At 50.5% G+C, this 25,182-nt stretch overlaps 1 protein-coding gene across 6 annotated transcripts in view; it reads right to left on the reverse strand.

Moving 5' to 3' along the window:
- LOC104876334 (olfactory receptor 1361) overlaps nt 1-24,483 on the reverse strand; it is a 41,921-nt gene extending 17,438 nt beyond the window's left edge. For 2 of the 6 annotated variants that reach the window (XR_004515538.1, XM_010644305.2), the window contains exon 1: nt 23,370-24,483. The gene's annotated coding sequence lies outside the window, so the exon portion shown is untranslated. The other 4 variants (XM_010644307.2, XR_004515539.1, XR_784311.2 and 1 more) reach the window with 4 other exon arrangements.
- Between the last annotated feature and the right edge of the window lie 699 nt (nt 24,484-25,182).

Below are 25,182 nucleotides of genomic sequence, written 5' to 3' on the forward strand. Positions count from 1 at the left end.
CCCCCAGCAGCATGAGGAGCATCTGGGCCGCGCAGCCCGCGGAGGAGATGGACGTGTCCCCCGCAGGAAGTCAGCCAGATCTCGGCGATGGTGACCGGGGGCAGCCGAGGTCCAGCAGGGAGAGGTGGCCCAGAGCAAGCACATGGCCGTGTGCGGCCTGGGGCCCACGCGGGTCAGGGCCGGCGGCACGGTGTTGGCCAGCAGGCCTGCGACAAAGGTGGTGACCCCCAGGGAGAGGCTGGAGACTCCCACAGGGACGGATCCTGAGGTTGCGGACTGGTTCCCCCGCCCAGCGCCCAGGCCGGGGCTCGGGCCCACAGTGTGGCCTGCACCGTCCAGGTGAGCGAGAAGACAGGCAGCGCCTGGGGACCGCTCTGTCCCACGTCGGGGAGCAGGGCTGTGCAGGGACCTGGCGCGGGTGACCTGGGCATCGGGAGGCGGGGCCTCGAGGCTCCGTCCAGAGCACGAGAATTGCTAACTCGAGAATTGCTGGGTGCGCGTGTGCGTGTGCGTGTGTGGATTGAGTCGATGTCACGAGCAGGAGCTTCCCAGGGCTGGGGACGCCACAGGGAGGAGACCGCTGCAGGCCCAGCAGAGGACTGAGGTCCAGAATGCGTAAGGACTGACAAAAGCGTCACACCGGAAAAGATAAGCCAGTAAGAGACGGCGAGTGAGCGGAACAGATGCTTCTCCAGAGAAAAAGCAGAAACCATCACAGGCCCGGGAAGCGTGAGCCACAGCCTTGGCTGCCAGCGGTCGGCCGATCGCAGCGGCTCTGATCGGCCCTGAAGCGGAGGCCAGGAGGGAGGCTTGCGGGGACAGCGAGAGGTGCGGTCCACCTCCAGGACACGGCGGGCAGGGGGCGCAGGCCCGCCACCCCCGCCCCGGGAAGCGCTGTGGGTTCAAGGCCGGTGTGGACCACAGGGAGGACGGGGTCTGGCAGGACAAGCCCAGCCACCCCCGCAAGCTCTGCCCCAATGGCGTGTGCCTCTCCCGGCTGCACACAGCCTCCGCGGCAGGGCCGGCGGGGAAGTGCTGCTGGAAGCAGACACGGCACTGTGGGTCCTCCAGGGCCCGGGCCCGGCTTTGCCTGGAGGGGAGGAACCGACACGGACGCAGCTGCCGGCTCCCACTAACCTGGGGCAGCAGCTCAGAGAGGATGTTTGAAGGAGCCCCAGTCAACAGCCAGACGAACAATGGGTGAGGTTGGGGCGCACACCTCTCACATGTGGGGTCCTTCCTCGCTGCCTGTGAACTGTGTTTGCTCAGCCAGCCCGAGCCCCTGAGACTTACTGGATTTTATTTTTCTTTGAGACAGTGTCTAAGTTGCTTCATGTGGCCTTGAACTTGAGGTCCTCCTGCCTCAGCCTCCTGAGTGCTGGGACAACAGGTGTGTACCAGGCTAACAACACTTCCTTTTCACATCTTCACCCTTGCTGCATGGGTTTAAACTCTAAAGCCCATTGCTGGAAGGAGAGGACAGGGAGGCTGCCGCCCGGGAAGTCTGCTCAGTCTTTCCCTGGAATGGAGCCGAACCCTTTCTCCACTGGGTGGGGCTCATGAAGAACTTTTAGTTTCTTTCAAATTTAGATGAGAGCCAGGGGTGCAGGCAGGCACCTGTGATCCCAGCACTCAGGAGGCTGAGGCAGGAGGATTGCAAGTTAGAGCCCAGTCTGGGCAACTTAGTGACTTAAGTGAGACACTGTCTCATAGCAGATGTCCAAGAACAAAGAAAGGCCAGGGGCAGAGATCAGTGTGAAGGCCCAGTCAGACACACACACACACACACACACACACACACACGCACACACACTCACGGTCCTTGCCTGAGGGCCTGGTGTGTTTGGGTCACAGCAGTGCAGCTCTGTGCAGATGAAGCAAATGGTCCAAGCGCAGCGGCCCTGGGAAGGGTGGGGAACTGCAGCGCTCCTCTTCCCCCAGCTCAGGGGGCTCTGTGTGGACCTGGCAGCCCCCAGCCTTTCCTCACCCCACCCCTCACCCCGTCTCTGCTCTGCAGGACCCAAGGACCTCAGAGCTTGCCCTGTGGGTTGGTGGCTGTCACCTTGGTCCTGGGAGTTGCTGGAAGTCACGCCCTGGGCGCAGACGCCGGGAGTGTGCTTGGTCAGACGGCTGCTGTCACCTCCCTTTGTGCCTCACTGATGAAAATTAACAGCGTGCCCCCACCCCAGACTGGAGTGGCCCGGAGGAGATGTGGGGGTACCAGATCAGGGTCCCTGCAGGCCTCACAGAGCTGGGAGAACCTAACCCAGGTGGGCGCGGTGGGCAATGAAGCCGCCTTCCCCCGCCTTCCGGGAGAGGGAGGTGAGAATCTGCCTTTCTTTTCTAAGCACAGGCAAAGATGTACAAAATATTATTTCTGAGGGCCATGCGGTACAGCTCAGCGTGGAGCACTTGTCTGGCAGGCACCAGGCCTTGGGCGCCCCCAGCACTGTAGACAGAGTTCACATATAATGTAACACAGTGCATACTTAATATATGGTGTGCAGTACAGAACATACGTTACACACACGTGGATGTGCTATACACACGAGTGCTATGTAAAGTATGACACTCTCTGATGCTACATATGAACAGTGTTCCATCTTCAGGTCTTCATCCCGATCCTAGGAGGTGGACCTACCTCTGAGTCCCGGTCTGCCCAGCTTAGCCACCTGGTGAACGCCCCCTTGGTCCTCCCGGGAAAGGAGCCCCTGCGCCGGTCTTCCTGCTGTCGCCCCCCACTCCCGTGCAGCTCACCATCCTGGCCCCTTGAGGCTACCGTCACGTGGAAGGTGTCATCCTTGCCAGGCCCTGCAAGGCCCCCGGAGCACGCGGAGGTCATGGTGTGGGGTGGTGATGCTGGGCCCAGCCCAGGGGATGCGGGGATGTGTGCAGGAGTGACACACTGGGACAGGGCCTGTGGGGATGTCGCCGTGGGCAGGGCAGCAACACCCAGGGACACAGCAGAGGACCCATGATGCTGTGTCCCCTTCAGGGGGACCCTCGGGGACTGCGCCGGTAACAGATGCCAAGGATGGAGAAGGCAGGAGAGGACAGGACCTGTGTGGTGCTGCGCTGGGTGTGAGACGACAGCAGGCAGCCACGTTAGTCTGGGGGACACTTGTGCCTGGACCAGGAGGGCAACTCGCCAGTGCTGGTTTGGGTTCCAGCTCTGGCCGCCCCTGCTCGTGATAGAGAAAACTTCTGTAAATAGTCTGAAACCTACAGAATATTAAAAAATATAAAATAGCGCTGGGGATTTAGCTCAGTGGCTCCATCACCTGCCTCGCAAGTGCAGCGACCAGAGTTCAATCCCCAGTAAGGGGGGTGGGGTAACTGCAGCCTTTTATTTCTCTAATTTGCTTTGCTTTGCTTGTTTAACAAAAACTCGCAAGGTTTCACTTTCCATTGAGGCTTAAAGGCCCATAGCCCCAGTTTAAAATTAACAGATGCCTGAGGTGCTAAGCCACATCCCAGGATGAGGACAAATATTCAAGCAAAGATAATAGTCCCTGAGCTATAGAACTTTCTGTGAATGATATGGCTGTGAAAGCGATAAGATAAAAGGATTGTCACCAGTCTGCTTTCCTAACTCTGACCCCCACTCTTGTGGGCTGAAATATCTAAAGATAAACATCCTGAAAGAAACTGCTACAGTTGGGTTAACACTGTACTGTCTTGCGACCATGATTTGTGATGGGAACTGTGGGAATTAGAAAGTCTTATCACCTAAAATGAGGTCATGATTGTAAAACTCCTATAAAAGGCAGACTGTCACCCAGTCCAGGGTCGGTCCTTTAGCACAGCTTTCGGTGCAGACTGATCATTTGCTAGCAAAGTAAATGTTTTTATTTTACCTTCTCCTGCATCTCTGCGTGTGGAGCCACTAGGGAAACTGGTCCTCCAGAGCAGGCTGACTGACTCTTGCAGGTCCCCGGGATGTGCAATGGTTCAGGGAAGGGAGAGTGATGTAATGTAGCCAAGGGGTGAGGGGTGAGATCTGTGGGCAGCTGCTGGGCTTCTGACCCCCAGGTCCTCTCGGAGCAGAGATTACCCGAAGGGCTGACAGTGTCAGACACCGGTGACTCCTAACACAAACTTCCCAAGGTGACAGCATCCAGCCAGCTACTCAGTGTTTGAAAAGATGAATAAAACACAGACCCCGGCAAGCCTGACGAGTTCTGTCCCTGTGCCCGATACCTGAGCCACACGGGCCTGAGGAGGGAGGGTGACTTGGTTCCTGGTGTCAGAGACTTCAGACTGGTCCCTCGGGCCTTGCCCTGGGCCTGCGGCAGCACCGTACTTTATGTGGCGGGAGCAGGCAGCGAGGAAACGCGCTCATCTCAGGGAGACCCAGAAGCAAAGGAACAGAGGCAGGACGGGGACCCAGCATTCCCTGCAGGCCACGCCCCAGGGACCTGACTTCCTCCCATAGGCTCTGCCTCTCCAAGGCCCCACCCCGCACTAGGGAGCCCAGCCCAGCCCCAGCCCTGCTGGGCCAATGGCAGAGCCCGGCCTAGGTGGGCGGTCTTGTCGGACGCAGAGCACCCCAGCAGGCAGGAGTACGTGTTCAGCTCAGACAGCGATTTCCAGTAGCGTCCTTCCCAGGCAGAGTGGGAGGGAAAAGAGGAAAGAAAGAAAGAGAGAGAGAGGGAGAGGAAATAAGGCGAGCGGAGGTGCACAAACCCTCCGGGCGGCGAGCCTGTGGGGCAGGCGCGCTCCACCCAGAGTCCACGGGTGCCCACGTCACACCGGGCGGCGGCGCTGCTGCTGTCAGTCCTTCTGCAGGCAGGACCGCCCCAGACCTCCTCGGATCGCTTCCCCAGGGTCTCTGAATCGAGCCTTTCTGCCGCCAGCAGTGCGCTGAGACTGAAGCCGTCAGGGCGGTGAGGAGAATCCTCCGTGACGGTTCATCTGTGTTTCAGAGCCCAGAGAGAGAGATGTTCAGCGGGATCTAACAGCGGCTCTGTTCTGAAAAGGAAAACAGGGCTGGGGGTGTGGCCGGGGCAGAAAGCGAGCGTAGCGTGAGGGAGGCGGACGAGAGAGAGGAGACGGAGGGTGGGAGGAGGGAGGGGGAAAAGGGAAAGAAGCCCACAGGATTCAGGGGCACAATTGCCACGGCCCCCGTGCCAGGCTCCAGCACACCGCCCCCAGCTCTTCCCGAAGCCCCAGGGGCCCCATCGTTCTGCCCCAGCGCTTGGTGCCCAGGGGACACACCAGCGACAAACGCCAGCGCCCCAGCAGACAGGATGGAGCCCCGGGAACACCAGGAATGTCAGCCGACAGGGCCTGCTGTCCCCAGGCGGCCAGTTCCAGGTCTCAGCAGGGAGCCAGGGCTGGGGAGCTGGCCGCGCTCCAGCCTCAGCCCCCCAAGGACCAGCCGCAGAGCCGCAGGAGAGGAGGGCTGGCGTCCGGCTCAGGGGGCCCCAGACGGGCGGCGAGAGATGGAGACCGCAGGTGACAGGGGCCACGCACCCGGGGCTCTGCCAGGCAGAAAGCAGCAGCTGGTGCCCTCCCGCCCTGCTCAGCAGAACCCACGCACACAGCCCCCAGGTGCGGCATCAGTCCTGGGCACAGGCGGGCCGAGGGCCCCAGAGCTGGGGGAAACTGAGGCCGCCACCGCCACTGCTGCCTGCACCGTGTCACATAAATCACCCGATGGGTCCTCGCTGCCTCCACACGACCAGCAGCCCTGCAAGGCCAAGACCGGTGGGGTCTGACGCCGCCACCCTTTGGGGAATCTGCGTTGAAAACTGCTTAGCGTCCCCGGTCTATGGAGTTTACATGGCCTATACTCAGTGTGCTCAGAACACTTCTATTCCCTGCCAGGCACGGGCGTCTAACTGGAAGCCTGTTCTCTAGAAAGTGCTGCATGCCTCACGCCATTTACTGAGTACAGGACAGTGTTCGTTGTCAGGTCTTCCCCATCTCCTGACCCCAAGGCTGACGAGCAAAGTATTGTGGGTGTCTATGGCTAGCCCAGGAAGAGACCCAATTCAACGATCGGAACTTCACGCTGCCCTGGAGCCGCTGGGGGACAAGTTCGCCTTGGGGACCGGAACTCCCGCAGGCCTCCTCCCAGAAAGCCTCAGCCCAGGCCTGTCCTGGGAGTCTCCAGCTGCCCACACAGAAAATATACGCCAATAGCTGGGGACCGGGCCGCGAACACAAAGGATTCAGCACAGGGTGGGGGATTTGGCTCAGTGGTTCCGCCGCCCGCCTCGAAAGCGCAAGGACCAGAGTTCGATCCCCCGTATCAAAAACAACAACAACAAAAAAACAAACTCCAAAGCAAAAAGAAACTAAAAAAAGAAAAGAAAACAAACAAAACAAAAAAACAACATTCAGCACCAGGGAGCCTACAGTCATAAACAATTCGTAGATGTAACTTCAGAGAGGAATAAAGGCTGTGCTGACGGACAGCTGAGACCAAGGATTAATAAGTGGCCGTGGAAAGAGCGGTGGGACTGAGCGCTGCCCGTGGGGGTGAAGAAAGCCACAGTGGGCGGAGGGAGAGGGGTCAGAGGCAGGCCACGGGGGGGGGGACACTTGGGAATGCGACTCCAGGGAGGAAGAGACTTCAGAACGCCACGAAAGGAGGAAACAGTCACATTCTCCAATATGGTTCCTACTGAATGCCTCCTGCTTTCAGAAAAAGTTGGGACAGTGCGTGCACTTAAACTGCTGTTGACCGCACAGCTGAATGCCGGGTCCAAGCTTTTCTTCTCCAGCCCTACTCACACATGGCCTTGGGCAGGGAGGACGCGTATGATCCAGCTGTTTGTCATTGTTGTTCAATTATTATTCAGGGCAGTGTAAAAACTTCAAGAAGCATTTTGCAGGAGGCGCTACAAGAGGAAGCCGTTCATTCTGGCAATTTTAAAAGGCCAAAATAATTTTTCAAACCCTGGATTTTGGCTGGTCTCAGAAGAAGCAGAGCCAGCCCAGGGCTAAATACACCCGGTAGGGTCGGCTCTGTCCCCAGGCTGCCCAGTGACTCAGGAATCTGACGGAGGAGTACCAAGACTCCTGCTGTCCCTGGCTTGTTGCTGCTTTAGCCAATAGAAGAGCCAGCGGAGGGAGTGGGGCCCTGGTGCTCATTTTCCCGCCAGCCAGCCTGCTGTCCTGAGGGATCGCACTCCTGCTGCTGCCTGCCATGGGCCGCAGCTCCCCCTAAGTTAGCATTTACATCCCGCTAGAAGACCAGTGTCTCACTGGGTTGTGGGAACTTCTGCCTGTTGGTCCTTAAGAGCCAGTGATAACCACTCACCCCTGCTGTTACCCACTCATGCTGTGCGTACAACACGGACTTCGTGAAACATGTACATATGGAAATAAATCTTCATCAATCTCTCACCGTAGTGTTGAATGTGCTACACCCATTTCTCTGATCCCTGCTTGGTTGAAGAAGCCTAATCAAAGTTTAAACACATGTACCAAAATCTTGTTAGAAGAAAATATAAATCAAAGAACAAAAAATATAAAAACATAAAATACATTTTGTATAAAAACTTTACATAAAATATATAAAAGCCTCTCTCACGAGGTCAGTAGAATTAAAAAGAAAACTCATGTTTTCAATGCTGCATTGACCATAGGTATTTACAAACTACATAAAAATTAAGCTGAGGGGCATGTTAGAGACATTTTTATTCACTCATGGATACAAGCTTAAAAATAAAAGGAGATACCGAATAGTCTCTCTGGTGTGAAAAACTAATAGCACACAAGATCCTAACGGGATAATTAATAGTGTGAGATAGGAAGAAAAGGGCTAAAGGTGTAGGGAAAGTGGGAAAGGTAGGGGAAAGGTAATAAGGGAAAAGAAAAAAATATGAGAGAATGAAAAAATGGAAACGAAGTGTTTGTAAATGTGGAGGGGTGAAGGGAGGGCAGGGACAAGGGGAAAAATGAGAACTAAGACCTGTCATGTAAAGGTACAGGATCCCAATAATGAGTGTAACTGTACTGTATACCTAAAATGTACTAATAAACTAAATAAAAAAAGGAGAAAAACATCTGATTTACATAAAAGGCACTACCTATTAAACTCATATACTTTTGTCTAAACAAAACTTGTAGAATTACATTTCCTGAAAGTTTATTTCAACAGAGAAAATTAGAACTATGTAATCCAGAGATCTTCTTTAAGAATGAGCCATCCCCCCGAAAAAAGCCACCCATAAATGCAATATATTTATACCTTTTAGAACATCTCATAAGGTTAAACATTTTCTGTAGCAGTCCAGACAAATTACCTTCCACCAGGCTCTTCACATTGCTCAGATTTATAGAACATCACCACACTGGGAATTTTCACATGGCTGTGAAATTCTTCTTCATAACTGGAAAATTTCTTGTGTTTTCACATCCACAGGGTTTTGTTCCAGTGTGCCCTCTTACGTGTGGGCCAAATAAATATTTGCGTCTTTTTTCTAGTCAACATTTCCTTCCATATTGTGATTTTTATATTAATAAATTGATCCGAGATGACTAGAGGTAAATTCTCTCTTACATTACACGGACGGGGATTCTCCCCACTGTGCGTTTTCACATTTACCAGGAAGCGTGGTTGATAACGAGGCCTTCCCATGTTTTCTGTCTAGTTTCTGTCCACGGTGGGGCTTTTCATGTTTGTGAACAGACGAGTCATTGCAGGCTTTCCCACACCGCTGGCACACACAGAGTTTCAGTCCACCCGTGTGTGACTTCGTTCATGTCCTTGAAAGTTACCCATAGCACTGAAGGCTTTCCCACCTTGTTTACGCTCCTAAGGTTTCTCTCCAGGATGAATTCTTTTATGTATTTGCAGGAAACGTGAACATCTGCAGGCTTTCTTATATTCCTTACACTCACAGGGTTTCTCTTCAGTGTGAATTTTTTGCATGTGCATGAAGGCAACTGCATTTCCTGAAGCCTTTCTCACACTACTTACAGTCGTGCGGTTTCTTTTCGGTGTGAGACATTCCAGTCTCTGAAAGGACTGGTGATTACAGAAGCTTTTCCTACGTTCCCGAGATTCACAGGGCTTCTCTCTCTTTGGGAAAGCTGCGTGCACGGAGAGGTTCTCATTGGTCACTCATCTTTAAATACGTCACTTAGCGCTCATACGGGACACAAAACACGAGAATCAGGAACACAGAGAGAAGCCCTATATATCTCGGGAACCCAATGGCAAGGCAAGCATCTCCGGCAGTAACTCTTAATTCTGCTCTAAGTTCTAATCATGCACTCCAGGAGCATGGGAGCTGTTGTTCCCAAGGTCACTTCCTTGTCGCTCAGGTTGTCACTTCTTTGGCCAGCACCTCCTCACACATATATTTGGGGGGATGAATTTGTACTAAGCTGCTCTGACAGATAATACTGAAGAGCCCTTATTATTACCTGTTGGTTAGGAATACAAGCACATCCTCTGTGATTGTGATAGAAGTGAACATTCAGAAGCTTGAACTTCATTTGTTACAGACCAAACTTAATTACACACCAAGTAGAACTCACGAAGGATAATTTAGTACACAAATGGAAAAATAGAATTTTCACTGGAGAATACGAAAGAACAGTAAAATAAGGGGAAGCCTAGCACATGTTCTTGGACATCAATCTCACTACTCCCACAGATATGTAAAATTCTACAGGACCCAAACCATGTCCTTTAACTACTCAACAAAACATACCTTACCTATTTTACCAATTTTTTTTTTGAGACAGGGTCTGACTATGTAGTTGAGACTGACCTGGAACTCACTATGTGGCCCAGCCTGTTCTTAAACTCACAGTGATCCTCCTGCCTCAGCCTCCTCAGTGCCGGGATTACAGGTGTGCACCACCATGCCTGGCTTCTATTTTACCAATTTTAATAGGTATAAAAATGTCCAGTGATCTCTAAAATGTCTGAACGAGAAAGTGATAGCTTATCTACAATACATGAAAGACTTTGAAAATTCTCTATTCAGGACAGTATATTATGAAGGGGGAAATTACAAGACAGGCCGTGACATAAGAAAAGATCTTCAATATAGCCACATGTAAACAGGAAATGGATTCATCATCAAACAGGCTTTGTACAAGAGTGCAGAAATCACAAGCTCTTTAATACACCAGAAAGGGACAGACTAGTTATGTTCTTGGAAACGTGCATTGTATATATCCCTCTATTTCATGGTCAGTGATGGAAGAGGCATTGTAACAGAACGTGTGATCATTAATCAAGATATGTCATCTTGAATGCATTTAGAAATGGCTACATTAGTAAAGCACAGATCTGGGTGTCTGTGGATGACTGACATGTAGGCCAGCGAACCCCCTCTCTAGGCGTGGAAAAATTTTACACTTATAACAGTAGGTGCAGATGCTACTGCATAAGGAGCTGCTGTTATTAGGGTGGATCCAGGAAAGATGCAGCTGTGACTTGGTGGAGAGAGAGCCTTGGGCGTGCCTGAGACCACACCCCTCATTTCCCAGGCGATGGAACGAGGTGCTGGGAGTGATCCCACTGGGCCTAAGGCCAGCACGACACTGACACAACACAGAGAGAAGACTCAGAACTGGTGTTGATTTAAGGCACAGCACTGACATATGCAGTGCAGAAAGCCAGAGGACTGCCATGGCACACACTGCTGGAGAGGGGTGGGAGGGACAGGTACAAGTAGCTGCAGGGGTCACTGCAGAGGGAAGGGACTGAGTTCCAGGGAGGCCCTCCAGAAAGGTGGAAGACTGGTGCCGGAGAAATCTTGCTGCACCCAGCCTCATCCTCTGGTCCAGTTGAAGGTGCTGGTCGCCAGAGAGAGGCAAAACCTCCGGCGAGCCATGCCCCCTGGAGCTCTGCTGAAATACAGAGGGCAGCAGCAGTTTCAGGGTCCCTCTGGATCCACAGCCGCCCCACTCCCGGGTACAGCAGAGGAGAAGGTGACTGGTGGGATCTGCTCAAGCACCAGCTGACAGCCACCATCCCAGTCACGGCCACAGAGGGGTGCAGCTCAGCCCCTACAAGAGCTACCGGGTCTCTCCACATTTGAACTAAGCGTGTAGATCATTCTGGTGGAATTCTGAGTGTTGGATGGTGGGGATTATTTTCTTTTCTCTCTGTCACCCGGCATTGATGTTTGAAAGAGCTGGGTGGTGCTGGGGTTGTGTGTTAGTAAGAATGGAGGACTGGGAGTCACTGCTTTTGCCTCTGTGGTCTCTGACTAGATAACACGAGGCTCTCCCACACCGAGTGCACCGCAAAGGGTGAGCTGAGTTTCTGGGTTTGGTTGTAAACTGCAGTCAACCTCTTTGTGACCTCCACCAGGCTCCATTTACTACACAAACATAGGTAGATTAAATAATGAATTCTGAGCCTGGTATAGTGGTACGCATCTGTAATTCCAGCACATGAGAGGCCAAGGTAGGAGGATCGCCATGAATTGAGGCCAGCCTGTCAGTTTGGAGTACACGGTGAGACCACGCCTCAAAATGCAAATGAACAAACAAATTCTTCAGTAATCAATATATTACAGAAGCAATCGGGGAAAATAAACATTCCTGGAATTGAAGAATGATGGCAACACATCAGGACATGATGACAATAGTTCTAAAACGTGTACAGTTGTGAATGTCAACATCAAAAACAGCTCCTTCAGCCGGGCGTGATGGCGTATGCCTGTAATCCCAGCACTTGGGAGGCTGAGGCAGGAGGATCGCTGTGAGTTCGAGACCAGCCTGGGCTACATAGTGAGTTCCAGGTCAGCCTCAACTACATAGTGAGACCCTGTCTCAAACAACTACAACAACAACAACAACAACAACAACAATCCCACCCAAAACGCCTTCCGTCAAAAAAAAACCCCCACAAAAAACCCACAAAACACCCACAAAACACCCCAAAACCAAAACCAGAGTAATCCCAAATAAATAACCTAATGTTGAATCTCAAGGTCTTAGAAAAACAAGAGCAATCCAAATCCAAAGCTTGTACAGTTACAAAGATCAGTGTTGAAACCAATGAAGTTGAAAGGAAAAATGTAATACAAAGGATTAATGAATCAAAGAGTTTGTTCTTTGAAAATATAAATAAGATAGACACGCCTATATTCCAACCTACTAGAAGGAGAGAAAACCACATCAATGCAACTAGAAGTGCAAAAAGTGAAGGGACCTCTTGGTCTGAGAAATGTCTGTCCCTTTCAGATGCCCACTTTTGGACTGGGTCTTTAAATTTGGGAGGTCTGATTTTTAAAAGTTCTTTATATATTCTAGATACTAGTCCTTTGTCTGAGGAACAGCTGGTGAGAAGTTTTTCCCACGTTATGGGTTGTCTCTTCACACTGTTGGTGGTTTCTCTTGCTGCGCAGAAGATTTTTAATAAGAAGACCCACTTATTGATTCTTTGTGCTAGTTCATGGGCAGCTGAGGTTTTGTTCATAAAGTCTTTGGCACGTTGGCAAACAAGAGGGACCAGGGAACCAGAAAAACTTGCTTCTTTGCCGGTTATAGATAAACAAAGGAACAAAGACCTCAGCGTGTGAAACATTTACCATCATCCTGGGTTGCGGACCAAACGTGTCCCTTCAGAGCACAAGGAAATTTTAGGTGACACACTGGGCATATCTCCACTACACTGTTGGCCAAAACTACAGGGTATCAAACAAGACAGCAGTCCTCGTTGCCAGGGCTTCCGGTCCGCTGCTAGCAGACAGGGAAATAAAAGTAACATTTCAAGATCTACCCACAACACTGATACCAAGCAAGGACCTGACGTACAGTGTTTCTGTGTTTTAGTGCATGCTTGTAGTACGTCATGATTACACTGGTCCTGGGAGTGGGTTATGTGAACAGAACACACCCTAATTCACTTCTCCTCCCCTACCCCTCCCACTCCTCCTGGCTCCTTCCTCGTTATAAAAGATCTACTCCCTTTTTTTATTCAATTATTTTCCCCCATTTCCTTTCCCTCTCCTCCCTCCCTCTTCCTCTATCTTTAGTTCCCCTTCCCATTTAAGAAAAATCTCCCTACTTCTTATTATCTACCTTTCATTTTGCTTTTTACTTATATTCTGGGCTTCTCAAAGCCGTACTTAAGCTGTACTTAAGCTTATGTGTCCATGCTCACTAACACATTAGCAGATAAAGAAAATGCAGGATTCGTGCACAATGGAGTACTACTCTGTCATAAAGAAAGGTACATTTGCCAGGGATTTAGCTCAGTGGTGCCTGCTTTGCAAGTAGGAGGTCCTGAGTTCAGGCCCCAGTACAAATAAAATAAAAAGGAAGGATGAATTTGAGGCTTTCATAGGTAAATGGCCACACCTTAATGACAACATTAAGTGAAATAAATCAGATGCACAAGTTTAAATTTTTCTTACATAAGTTTCTTTTAAACATATTTTCTACAAGTACATCACTGGGGATAATAGTATGCTTCAAAGAAAAAAGCACTGCCCACCTGAAAAGAACAAAAGAGATACTTTACAAAAGACATGGAAACATTCCGAAGTTTTGTTTTCCTTGGTTTTTTGTTTGTTTGTTTCTTTTTTTTGGTACCAGGATCGAACTCAGGACCTTGCACTTGCCAGGCAGGCGGCAGAACCACTGAGCTAAACCCCCAGCTAGTTTTTCTTTTTTGTTGTTTGGTTTTTGTCGTTGTTTGTTGTGGTGCTGGGGATCAAACTCAGGACCTTACACTTGCCAGCCAAGTGTAGTGCCACTAAACTGCATCCCTGGCCCTTTTTGGTTTTTTTGAGACAGGATCTCACTATGTAACCCAGGCTGGCCTCAAACTCACAGTGATCCTCCTGCCTCAGCCTCCCAAGTGCTGGGATGTCGGGTGTCACCACCACACCTGGCACCAAAGTTATTTCTAAGAGCAGGGCATCGTGTTGCATGCATGGAAACCCCACCACTCTGCAAGGCTGAGGCAGGAGGATGGCCAATTCAAGCCCATTTTTTTCTTTTGCGTTAATGCAATGACCGGCCCAAGACAAAGATGTCTCAGCCCAGGGGTCAGCGTCTCTCTGATTCACCCTCACCCATATGTGTGATGCCCTTGCCAATTCATGCACTATGTTGCATGTGTGCATTTACAATCACTTTGTCTTCTGCTTATGAAAAATGTCACACCCCCTTTCTTCAGAACACCCAGAATATTTTGAATCTGTATATTTGGGTCTGGGGGCACTCGTGTTGGCCTCAGAATAAACTTTTCTTATTCCTTCAAAACGGTGTCAGTGATTACATGGCAAAGAATGTGACGGAACTGTATCTGTCTTGGTGAGGCAGGAGGCAGAGAAGGGAAACTCCTGGTAGGAGGGACCCGGGAGGCCAGAGGAAAGACGAGCAGGCCGGATCTCCAAAATCCAGAGGGTTCTGATAGCCAGGCCACAGTCAGGAAGGACGAGAGGGCACAAGTGCTGTAGGCTTCTGGTGCCCAGGATGAGCTCTTCAGGATTCACAAAGAGCACCGCTGGTAGCGACTAAGCCGTGCCTGGGGACACACGCTGTAGAATGTTCTGCACAACCGAGTGACCCCGACTCAATAATAATTACATTCTCACTGACACTGTGACTGTGACTCCCTCTCCCGTGGGTTTTGGGTCCATGACAATTCCTCAAAGGTCCTTATAGGGACAAAAATGCCTCCTCCAACAGAAAGAGACTTGGCCCTGATTAGACTGCACTGCTGCACCAGTGTGAAAATCACACTGAGGCTCTGCCACCTGGCTTCTTTGGGGCCATGAGCTCCTCTCAAAGGCCCTCTTCCATCTGAGGAGGGTGCCATGGCTAACAATTTTATGCTTTCACTTCCACTTCTGTGTGTCCCGCTCATTTTTTTCATCCAGAACACCAAGAACCTAGGACAGCGACAGCCCCAGGGACACTGGGACATGGTGGAAGGCAGAGCTGCAGAGTGGTTTGCAGAAGAGAATCTGAGATGTACTGTTCGGTTGGCTATGTGGCTTCTCCTGCTGACTTATAGAAAAAGGCAATGAGGGAGAAAGCACTTAAAGCCTAAGCATATGACAAAAATGGAAGTGGAAGCCAGGTGTGGAGGTGCACACCTGTAATCCTAGCACCTCCAGGGGCTGAGGCAGGAGGATCATCACAAGTTTGAATCCAGTCTGTGGTACTTAGTGACTTGGTGAGACTTTATTTCAAAATACCAACTAAAAAAGCTAGGTGATGCGGCTCTGTGCAAAAGGCTTGAGTTTGATCTCCAGTAGCAGAAAAAGGGGAGCAAGCATGAGATGTAAATATCTGACAATTATCTATCTGGTCGTGTCAGGAACTGGAAAGTATTTTTAGAGGGGACTACTAAGGGGGTGACCATGTGATCATAATTAGCAGGAAGAGAAGAAAGTCAGGTGCTATTCAACAAAGCATTGGTTTAATGACCCCAGTCTGTATTGAGGTCTTACAAACTGCCCCTCCTATCACTGGCCAGAGTTCCAGGCCCCTGGGAGCAGATCTGAGAGGGCAGGGTTCCCATAGGAACCGAGGGTCACCCGTCAACCTCATCTTGCATCTGTTCTCTGCGTTTCTTTCTTACTTTTTTTTTTTTTTTTTGGTTTTTTTTGAAACAGGGTCTCACTATGTAGTTCAGACTGCTCTGTAACTCACTGTGTAGCCCAGGCTGGTCTCGAACTCACAGTGATCCTCCTGCCTCAGCCTCCCGAGTGCTGGGATGACAGGCGTTCACCACGACCCCTGGCGGTTCTCTACGTTTCTATGCCATGTTCTCCAGCCACCCCCATTGTGGTCAAATAAGCCACTGTTCAGCTGCGCCTCCTGCTCTGCAAAGAACAAATGATGCATTTCAGGCTGTAGGTGACAATTCTCCATGTCCTCGGGATGGGTAAGAGCTGTGGGGTGGCGGCTTCCTCCAAATAGATTTCAGAGAATGCCTCAGCCTATTTCAGGTCTTTCCCATTTGGGTTACCGTGAATGTCCAGTACACTCCATTTGTGGACAATCGTGGATTCTTTCATGTTTGCACCTAGGAATGTAATTGCAGGGTGACAGTAGATTCCTCTGTCAGCTTGCACAGATTCTGCAGAGCATTTTTCCAAAGTGTTTATACCAGTGGTGCCTTTGTCCATGCACGATGGGATCGGGTTTCTGTTTGCTGAGAGTTCTCTCCGGCTGCTTTGAGAATGGGTTTTAGACGACAAAGGTAGATTTAGGAGACGGAGGAGAGCATGCGAGTGGTGGTGTGGCAGCCTGGAGTGGGGTGAGACCTTACTACGCAGAGGTGGAACAGTGTTGTCTGTGCATGGAAGGAGAGAAAAGCAAAATGTTCCTACTCACAGCCCCGCGGAAGCAAATGTGTACATGCTCCCTCCTCATTAACGACCAGCGCTCCACCTCCCCAGACGCACAGAAGCTAACGATTCCTCTGAAATCTCACACTTCCTGGAATTGGTGTCCGACTTCAAAGGTTTAAGGGCTCAGTATCCCAGAAAGCCCTCCGGTCAGACATCAAAATTCTGTGTTTCCAGGGCCCCACAGTTCCTCCTGAAGGACTGCGCTGGCACGTTCCCACAAGGCTAGTACACTAAAATGACTCGCAGGACTCAGCACTTTACTCAGCATTATCAATCTGTGATAAAACATAACCCTGGGAACAGCTAAATGGAAGGTATGGTGAGGGGGACACATGGACCTTCCAGGTCCCATCTGGAGGTCCCAAGCTCCGGGCACCCAGAAGTTCTCCACACTTCACCACCAAGGGGTTTCATCAGCTGTGCTGGTAACTCCACGGGACTGATTCATGCAGTGGGTCTTGACGATGAACACAATGATTAAAAAATCCACCGCAGCACACTTTGGTCTCTCTAGCTATAACTTTCCTCCCTGAAGTTGCCTGGGGTCCCCAGTCACCAGCTCTCTCATTGTGGGACTCTAACCGCTATGTATAGCAGCACACATTTCCTTCTACCCAGCTCCAAGATAAGATTAAAACAGTGTATGGAAGCCTGGTAAGGGCAAACAAGATAGCGACTCAAGGCCTCGTTAGAACAGAACAGCCTGAGGTCTGGAGATGAAGACCAGGTGCACCGTACAGCTGACTCCTTTAGACAGATGGCAGAGAACGGCCCCCGGCCCCTGGCCCACTTGCAGTCCTCTTCCCTTGCCCTTAAAAACCTGTGCTGATCCCTGTGCTGGGCCTCTCTAAGCTGCTCAGTTCTGAGAGCGTCGTCTGGCCAGACTAATAAAGGTCTATTTACCAGCGAGCCTGGTGTGTTCCTTCCTGGGCGACTCTCGTTCCTCTGTCGAGCTCCCGGGGCCTCGCTGAGCTATAGGTCCCAGCATCTTGGAGGCCCTCTGGGCTGTTCAAGGCTCCCGGAAGTAAGGCCCTGGGTCTTGCACTCAGAGCTATCATTGGGCTATAGGACGCAGCATCGTGAAGGCCCTTTTGGCTGTCCACGCTCTGTGCAGTGGAAGTGAGACTTTATGTCTTGCATTATTAGAGGCCCCAGCAAGATCCCCAGGTGGGAAGGGTAAATCTGGCTGAGATTTCTCTGTAGCAGATCTGGCAAGAGATTCTCGAACATACACCTGAAAAGCCTCCAGAGGAAAGCTTTCGACCAATTGCAACCATCTATTTGTCAGGATCGAGGTGGCTGATGAGCCGGGAAGCCTCCCCTGACCCCAGCCCTGATGAGGATTTCTGAGTAGAATGAAAGCTTTTTTTTGTGGCGCCTGTTTGTTTTGTCTGTGTCCTGTCTGTTGAGTGTTAACCTTGCATTCATTCCTAGGGACAAGATGGGAGGATCCAGTTCCAAGAACACCCCGTTGGACTGTTTTCTCACTAATTTTAAACTTTTTTTCTCCTGAGCAGGAAGATGAATATGGAATGAAGTTTTCCCGAACCCTCTGCAAACTGGAATGGCAAGCATTCGGAGTAGGTTGGCCAGTGGAAGGTTCTTTCGAACCACAATTCTGCCAGGCGGTATGGGCAAAGGTTACTGGACGCCCTAGCCACCCCGACCAATTCCCTTATATTAACATCTGGGTCCGAGCCTGTGAGAAGCCTCGGGCATGGTGGCAGCGCTGCTCCCTGCGCACCAGTTCTCGTATTCCGGTAATGGCGCCAAATGCGATAAAGTCCTTAAAGTGGCAGGTACCCAGGCCGGTCTTCTCCCAGGAGCCGGACCCCTTAGAGACTACTGACCCCAGGTTAGGACCCCCTCCATATGCAAAGTCATCCTCTGGGGAGATGGGAGTTAAGTCCATTTACCAATCCCTTCCAAAGGATGGGGAGGTCCCAGATTCCACGACCTCTCCTTCCTGCACCCGAGGGGGCTCTGCCTATGTACCCCAGGAGGCACCCCCGGGGAGGCCGGATCTGCTCCCTGTGCTCCCGCTGAGGGAAACAGAACAGGGTCACTATGTGTACATTCCTTTCTCTACAAGTGATTTATATAACTGGAAGCACCAGAATCCCCGTTCTCTGAGAAGCCGCAGGCCCTCATTTCCCTTCTTGACTCTGTGTTTAACACCCATGACCCCACCTGGGATGACTGCCAGGAACTTTTACAGGCTCTGTTCACACCTGAAGAGCGAGAAAGAATCAGAGGACACGCTGTTCGGTCGGTGCTGCGGGGAACTGAGGGACCCACTGATGACCAACATCGGGCCCGAATTGAAGCACAACTCCCCTCCACCCGTCCCCAGTGGCAACCGAACTCCACGGGAGGTAGGGAAGCTTCTTCACAACTACCGTCAGCATCTCCTGAAGGCCTTAGGGGAGCTGCTCGCAAGCCTACTAATTTGAGCAAGGTAAGCGAGGTCCTTCAAGGGCCTGAGGAATCCCCCTCTGCCTTCCTAGAGTGGTTGCTGGAGGCGGACCGCACGTACACGCCAATTGACCCAGACGCTCCAGCAAACAGGTGGGCGATTAATTTGGCCTTTGTGTCCCAGTCGGCCCCAGATATTCAAAGGAAACTGCAGAGAACTGAGGGTTTTCAGGGAGAAAATAGAGAAAAATTGATAAGCATAGCTATGAAAGTGTTCACAAAAAGGGATACACCTGAAGGTTAAAAGGTTAAAAAGATGGGAAAGGCAAGTGTAATGGCATTAGTAGAAGAAGGATTTGTGTCAAAGGGGAGGGAAATGAAAAGGGAACTAGGGAAAAGAGATGGCTTCTTGTGGATAGAGATCAATGTGCATATTGCAAAGGGGCATTATAGGAAGGATTGTGAAAAATGGAAAAAGAAAAAGGCACAAGAAAAAAAACTGGAACAGAAAAAGGAAGGAGTCTTTTTCGCAGGGGCCAGGGCTCATGGCCGCTTAATCCCGATGAACCTTTGGTAAGTGTGTGAATAGGAGGAACAGATGTTGAGTTTCTCGTAGACACTGGAGCGGCCCACTCAGTCCTCAAAGCTCCTCCTGGGGCGCTTTCCTCCATGAAGTCTACCATTACTGGAGCTACTGGACAACCTGCCTCTTATCCCTGGACAACGCTAACCTGTAAACCTGGGAAAAGGTACTGGAACCCACTCTTTCTTGGTCATTCCTGAGTGTCCCTAGCCCTTGCTGGGGAGAGATTTATTGAGAAAATTAGGGGCTGTCATTTCTTTTAAACCAATGAGGGAAACTTAGAACTGAGGTTGCCACCCGTTATCATGGTGACAGTCCCTTTGGAAGAGGAATTCAAACTAATCGGAGGAGAAGAAAAACCTCCGGAGCAAAAAGGGGACTATCTACGGGAAAAATTTCCTCAGGTATGGGCTGAAACAAACCTACCAGGGCTGGCAAAATACCAAGTCCCAATAGTAGTCCAATTGTTAGCCTCCGCCACCCCTGTCCAGGTCCGACAATACCCACTTCATCTGGAAGCTAAGATAAAAATATCCAAACACATCCACCAGCTCCTGGAAGCCGGGATATTGGTTCCATGTCAGTCAGCTTGGAACACACCCCTGTTGCCTGTAAAAAAACCTGGCACCTCAGACTACAGGCCGGTACAGGACTTGCGGGAGGTAAACAGCCGGGTGGAGACCATCCACCTTACGGTACCGAACCCCTACACACTGCTGAGTCTCATTCCACCTGCACATGTATGGTACTCAGTCCTTGATCTCAAAGATGCATTTTTCAGCCTGCCTCTCGCACCGGTGAGCCAGCCCCTTTTTGCTTTCGAATGGACGGACCTGGACACTGGAACTACTGGACAACTGACATGGACTCGATTGCCACAAGGCTTCAAGAACTCCCCCACCCTGTTTGGGGAAGCTCTCAGCAGAGATCTCCAAGAGGTAAGGAGAGCTTTCCCCTATGCAACTGTTCTCCAGTATGTAGATGACCTCTTGGTGGTGACTTCAACCGAAGAGGAATGTCTTGCAGCCACCGAGGGCCTCCTGGAAGCCCTACAAAACCGGGGATATTGAGTGTCCTGGAAGAAAGCTCGGCTCTACATGACCAAGGTAACTTACTTGGGCTACATTATTGAAAATGGAAAGAGAAAGTGGGCAGAATCCAGGGTGTCAGAGATCCTCCAGATGCCCACACTCAGCTCAAAGAAACAAGTGTGCAAGTTCCTGGGGCCCATAGGATATTGCAGAATCTGGATTCCTAGTTTTGCTGAGATTGCCAAGCCCCTGCATGAGGCTACGGCGGGGGGAAATATGCCCCTCGAATGGACAGAGGCTTGCCAGCAAGCGTTCCAGATGCTCAAGACTGCACGTACCATAGCACCAGCCTTAGCCCCGCCTGATTTGAATAAACCTTTCACCTTGTATGTAGCAGAGAAAAGTGGGGTGGCAAAAGGAGTGATCAGGCAAACCTTGGGCCTTGGAAGTGGCCTATAGCTTATCTCTCCAAAAGACTTGACCCAGTGGCCAGAGGGTGGCCCTCTTGTTTAAGGACGGTGGTCACAGCTGCTGCCTTAACTCGGGAAGCTGACAAACTGACTTTCGGCCAAGACTTAACTTTGATCACTCCGCATGCCATTGAGCCCCTGTTGCACAATTCACTCAGTAGGTGGCTGTCCAATGCTAGATTGTTGCAGTACCAGGGACTCTCGCTAGAACAGCTACACATTAAATTTGCCGCAACATCTAACCTGAATCCTGCGTTTGCTCCCTGAGTCAGACGACCAAATGTCCATCCATGATTGCCTGTAGACTCTTGAATACCTATGGGGAGGAAGGCCAGATCTGACAAACCCAGCCCTTTCCCAGCCTGAGGCAACATACTACACCGATGGGAGCAGTTTCATATGTGAAGGTGTATGATATGCTGGAGCAGCAATAGTAAATCAAAATCAACAGGTAGTATGGGAACAAGGGCTGCCTCAAGGGACATCAGCACAGAAGGCTGAACTGATTGTTTTAACGAGAGCACTAGAATGGGAAAAGGAAAAAGGATAAATATCTTTACTGACAGTCCTTATGCTTTTGCTACCACCCGCGTGTATGGAGAGATTTACCAGAATAGAGGACTTCTGACATCAGAGGGAAAAGAAATTAAAAATAAAATGGAGATACTGGCTCTACTGCAAGCCATCTGGCTACCGAGAGAGGTTGGCATCATCCACTGTTGGGGACATCAGAAGGGATCCAGTCCTGAAGCGATTGGAAACAATGCAGCTGACCAGGCAGGGAAGCAGGCTGCCCAAAATCAGTGGGGAAACAATTGGTGCTGCTGCCGACACCCTTGCTCCCAGAGAGGCCTGAATACACGGTGAAGACATAACAGAGATGAGCAAGAGCCACTGGACAAAGGGAAAGCATGCATGGTGGACAACTGAAGAGGGAAAAATCGTGTTGCCCGCTGCTGTGGCCGACACTTTGCTGAGTGAGCTCCATGAATCCACTCATCTGGGGGAAAAGAGGATGATGACCGTCCTACAGCCCCACTTTGTCAGCAGATTAGCTCAGAAAGCTCGGGACAGGGTGAGACGGTGCCCAACCTGCCTTAAGGTAAACGCAAATCAGGTGGCTGGGCCCCCAGGGGTCGGATATAGAGGACTGACTCCGGGAGAACATTGGGAACTGGACTTCGCCGAAATAAAAACAGGCATGTATGGCTATAAATATACACTAGTTTTCATAGACACATTCTCAGGGTGGGTAGAGGCATATCCCACTAAAAAGGAAACAGCTGAGGTAACAGTAAAAAGCTCCTAACTGAAATAGTTCCTCGATTTGACTTGCCCTTAGCCCTGGGGTCCGACAATGGTCCAGCCTTCATGGCTACAATATCTAAATTGATGAGTCACATTATTGGAATCAACTGGAATTTACATTGTGCTTACAGGCCTCAAAGTTCAGGACAGGTGGAAAGGGCTAACCGAACTTTAAAGGAGATCCTAACTAAATTGAGCCTGGAGACTGAATTGAGTTGGGTGGAGCTTCTCCCTTTTGCTCTGTTATGTATCCGATGTACTCCCAAGTCCCCTCTAAACCTGTTACCTTTCCAAATCATCTACGGGCGTACTCCTCCCCTGCTTCCTCACATATAGAATTAAAAGAGAAGTTTTCCCATCTGAGGCTGCTCAAGTCTCTGAGAGCTTTACATGAAATACAGCCTCAGTTACAAAACCGGGTCAGAACATCTCTGAGCCTCCCACATGAAAAACCCTTTCAGCCACTGCCCTATAAGCTAGGAAAACTGGTTTATATTCGCAGGTTTGATTCCAACACCTTGGAACCATGGTGGAAGGGGCCTTTCCCGGTTATCCTGTCTACACCTTTTGCTGTGAAAGTCACCGGGCACCAATGTAGATCCACTGAAATCACCTCAAGCCCGGACTTGATGGCAGTCCAGAGATGCACGAGAAATGGAGCTTTATCAGCAAACCTGGGGACCTGAGGGTAAAACTTCGCTCAAATGGACATACATCATATTCTGGGTGATTTTCTCTGGGACAGTGACAGCGCTGCCCAAAGGAAGCTTAGGTCATACTAAAAATGTCTGGGTGCACCTAGCTGAGTCCTTAAATTTGACTGAAATCTGTTTAAATGTTGATGTAAACTTTCATTATGTGCTTGGGAATTGTTCGATTCCAGTGTGTGCCCCACTTGAAGGTACTAGACCATATACTATATTTAAAAACATCCTGGAAAACGTTCTTAGCTATGCTGATAGTTATAATTGGGGACAAGCAACCTGTTGCAAACCAAAGAATGCTATTAAGCGATATACCCCTCGGGTGGTTATGTCAAATGAGACCCAAGGTGCTAAGTACAAAAATTGTACTTTCCAATGTCTAAAAGTTAAGTGGGTGAATGAAATGAAGCACCCCAGAGAACAAAAGATCACTTATAGCTATTGTCACATTACATTGCCACAGGGGTGGTTTTATACATGTGAAAGAATAACTTATAACTACATCCCAGCAAATTTCACTAAAGCCTGCTCTTGTCTGAGCAGATTAGCAGTTGTCTTACCTGAGAGGAGAGATCTCCTTCCACCCAACAGAACAAAGCGGTGGACCCCCTATACTTCACCAGGTTGCGATGATGATGTGGGACTTCTAACAGATGCTGAGGTTATTCCTAAGATTATTTCTGCAATAGGCCAGCCTGCAATTGGAATCCATGCTGAAAAGGCAGTTAGAAAGCTAGCTTGCAAGGTAGTTAAGGGACTAAACACCATCTCTGCTGCGCTGGTGTTGATTAATCAAGAACTCCAAGAACAGAGGCAGGCAACCTTAGACAAGAGGGCAGCAACTGACTATTTGCTGCTATTTCATCACCAGGGTTGTGAAAAGATTAAAAATATGTGCTGTTTCAATTTGACAAACAATGGGCCAGCTATAGAACAAGACATAGAAAAACTCAAAGACAGCTACAAAAATTCATAATGAACAGATGGGCTGGGATTTGTTTAAGTGGCTAACATGCTGGTTGCCTGACATTACCTGGTTGAAACAACTGATACTCTGTATGATGGCACTGGGATTTTGTATTGTAATAACTTGCTGTTTTTTACAATGTGTTTCTTTAGTGCAACTTAGAACTGGATGTAGGTAAAATCAGAGATTTGATTTGAGCCCAAAATTCAGTGGGGAATGTGGGACTATAAACGCTATGTAACCCCTAGTTAGCCAGCACATAGCAGCACACATTTCTTTCTACCCAGCTCCAAGATACAATTAAAACAGTGTACGGAAGCCTGGTAAGGGCAAACAAGATAGCGACTCAAGGCCTCGTTAGAACAGAACAGCCTGAGGTCTGGAGATGAAGACCAGGTGCACCGTACAGCTGACTCCTTTAGATAGATGGCAGAGAACCGGCCCCCTGACCCCTGGCCCACTTGCTGCGCTTGCAGTCCTCTTCCCTTGCCCTTAAAAAACTGTGCTAACCCTTGTGTGGGGCCCCTCTGAGCTGCTCAGTTCTGAGAGTGCCGTCTGGCCAGACTAATAAAGGTCTATTTACCAGCGAGCCTGGTGTGTTCCTTCCTGGGCGACTCTCGTTCCTCTGTCGAGCTCCCGGGGCCTCGCTGAGCTATAGGTCCCAGCATCTTGGAGGCCCTCTGGGCTGTTCAAGGCTCCCGGAAGTAAGGCCCTGGGTCTTGCATCTGGAGCCATCGTTGGGCTATAGGACGCAGCATCGTGAAGGCCCTTTTGGCTGTCCACGCTCTGTGGAGTGGAAGTGAGACTTTAGGTCTTACATTAGGGTCAAGCATTCATGGCAGACTTCATTCCAGAGATCCCACGGCGTTTAGAAGCTCTCAGGGCAGAAGTGACGAATCCCATTCCATACTGTATCATCCATTTGTGCCTGTGTCCTTTGGAGCCGGTCGTCCAGATTTGGTGACTGACAGGGAAGCGGGGTCTCCGTCCCGCCGGGTCCCTCGGCCCGTTCACATTCGGACCCCTCTGAAATGCCGGTATTCCCTTGACTGGGTTAGGTCTGAGTCCTGGAGGAAGCCTGGCCTGGAAACAGCCATGGCCAGACGGTCATTTCGTTTCTCCTCAGGCAGTTTTGGGGAGCGCCCGCTCCTTCCCTCAGCCCTCAGGAGGCGGGGTTTATAGCCACGACTTCCGGGGAGCAGGGCGGGACTGTGAGAACTCCCCTATCAGGAGCGGCGGTGACGGCAGGAGGGGGGTCCACTTCCGGCACCCGCCCCTTGGGGGTCGTCCTTGCTTCTAGGAGAGTCCTGGGTGGGCTAAGCCTCGCGGCTTTGTGGCTGCTACTGACCTCAGGAGCTGCGGCGAGGACGCCGGGAGCCCGAGAGCCTGAAATGGTGACTGCGCAG

The sequence above is a fragment of the Fukomys damarensis genome, unplaced genomic scaffold, assembly GCF_012274545.1.
Source record: "Fukomys damarensis isolate Sample0158 unplaced genomic scaffold, DMR_v1.0_HiC HiC_scaffold_37, whole genome shotgun sequence".
In the NCBI taxonomy this organism is placed as follows: Eukaryota; Metazoa; Chordata; class Mammalia; order Rodentia; family Bathyergidae; genus Fukomys; species Fukomys damarensis.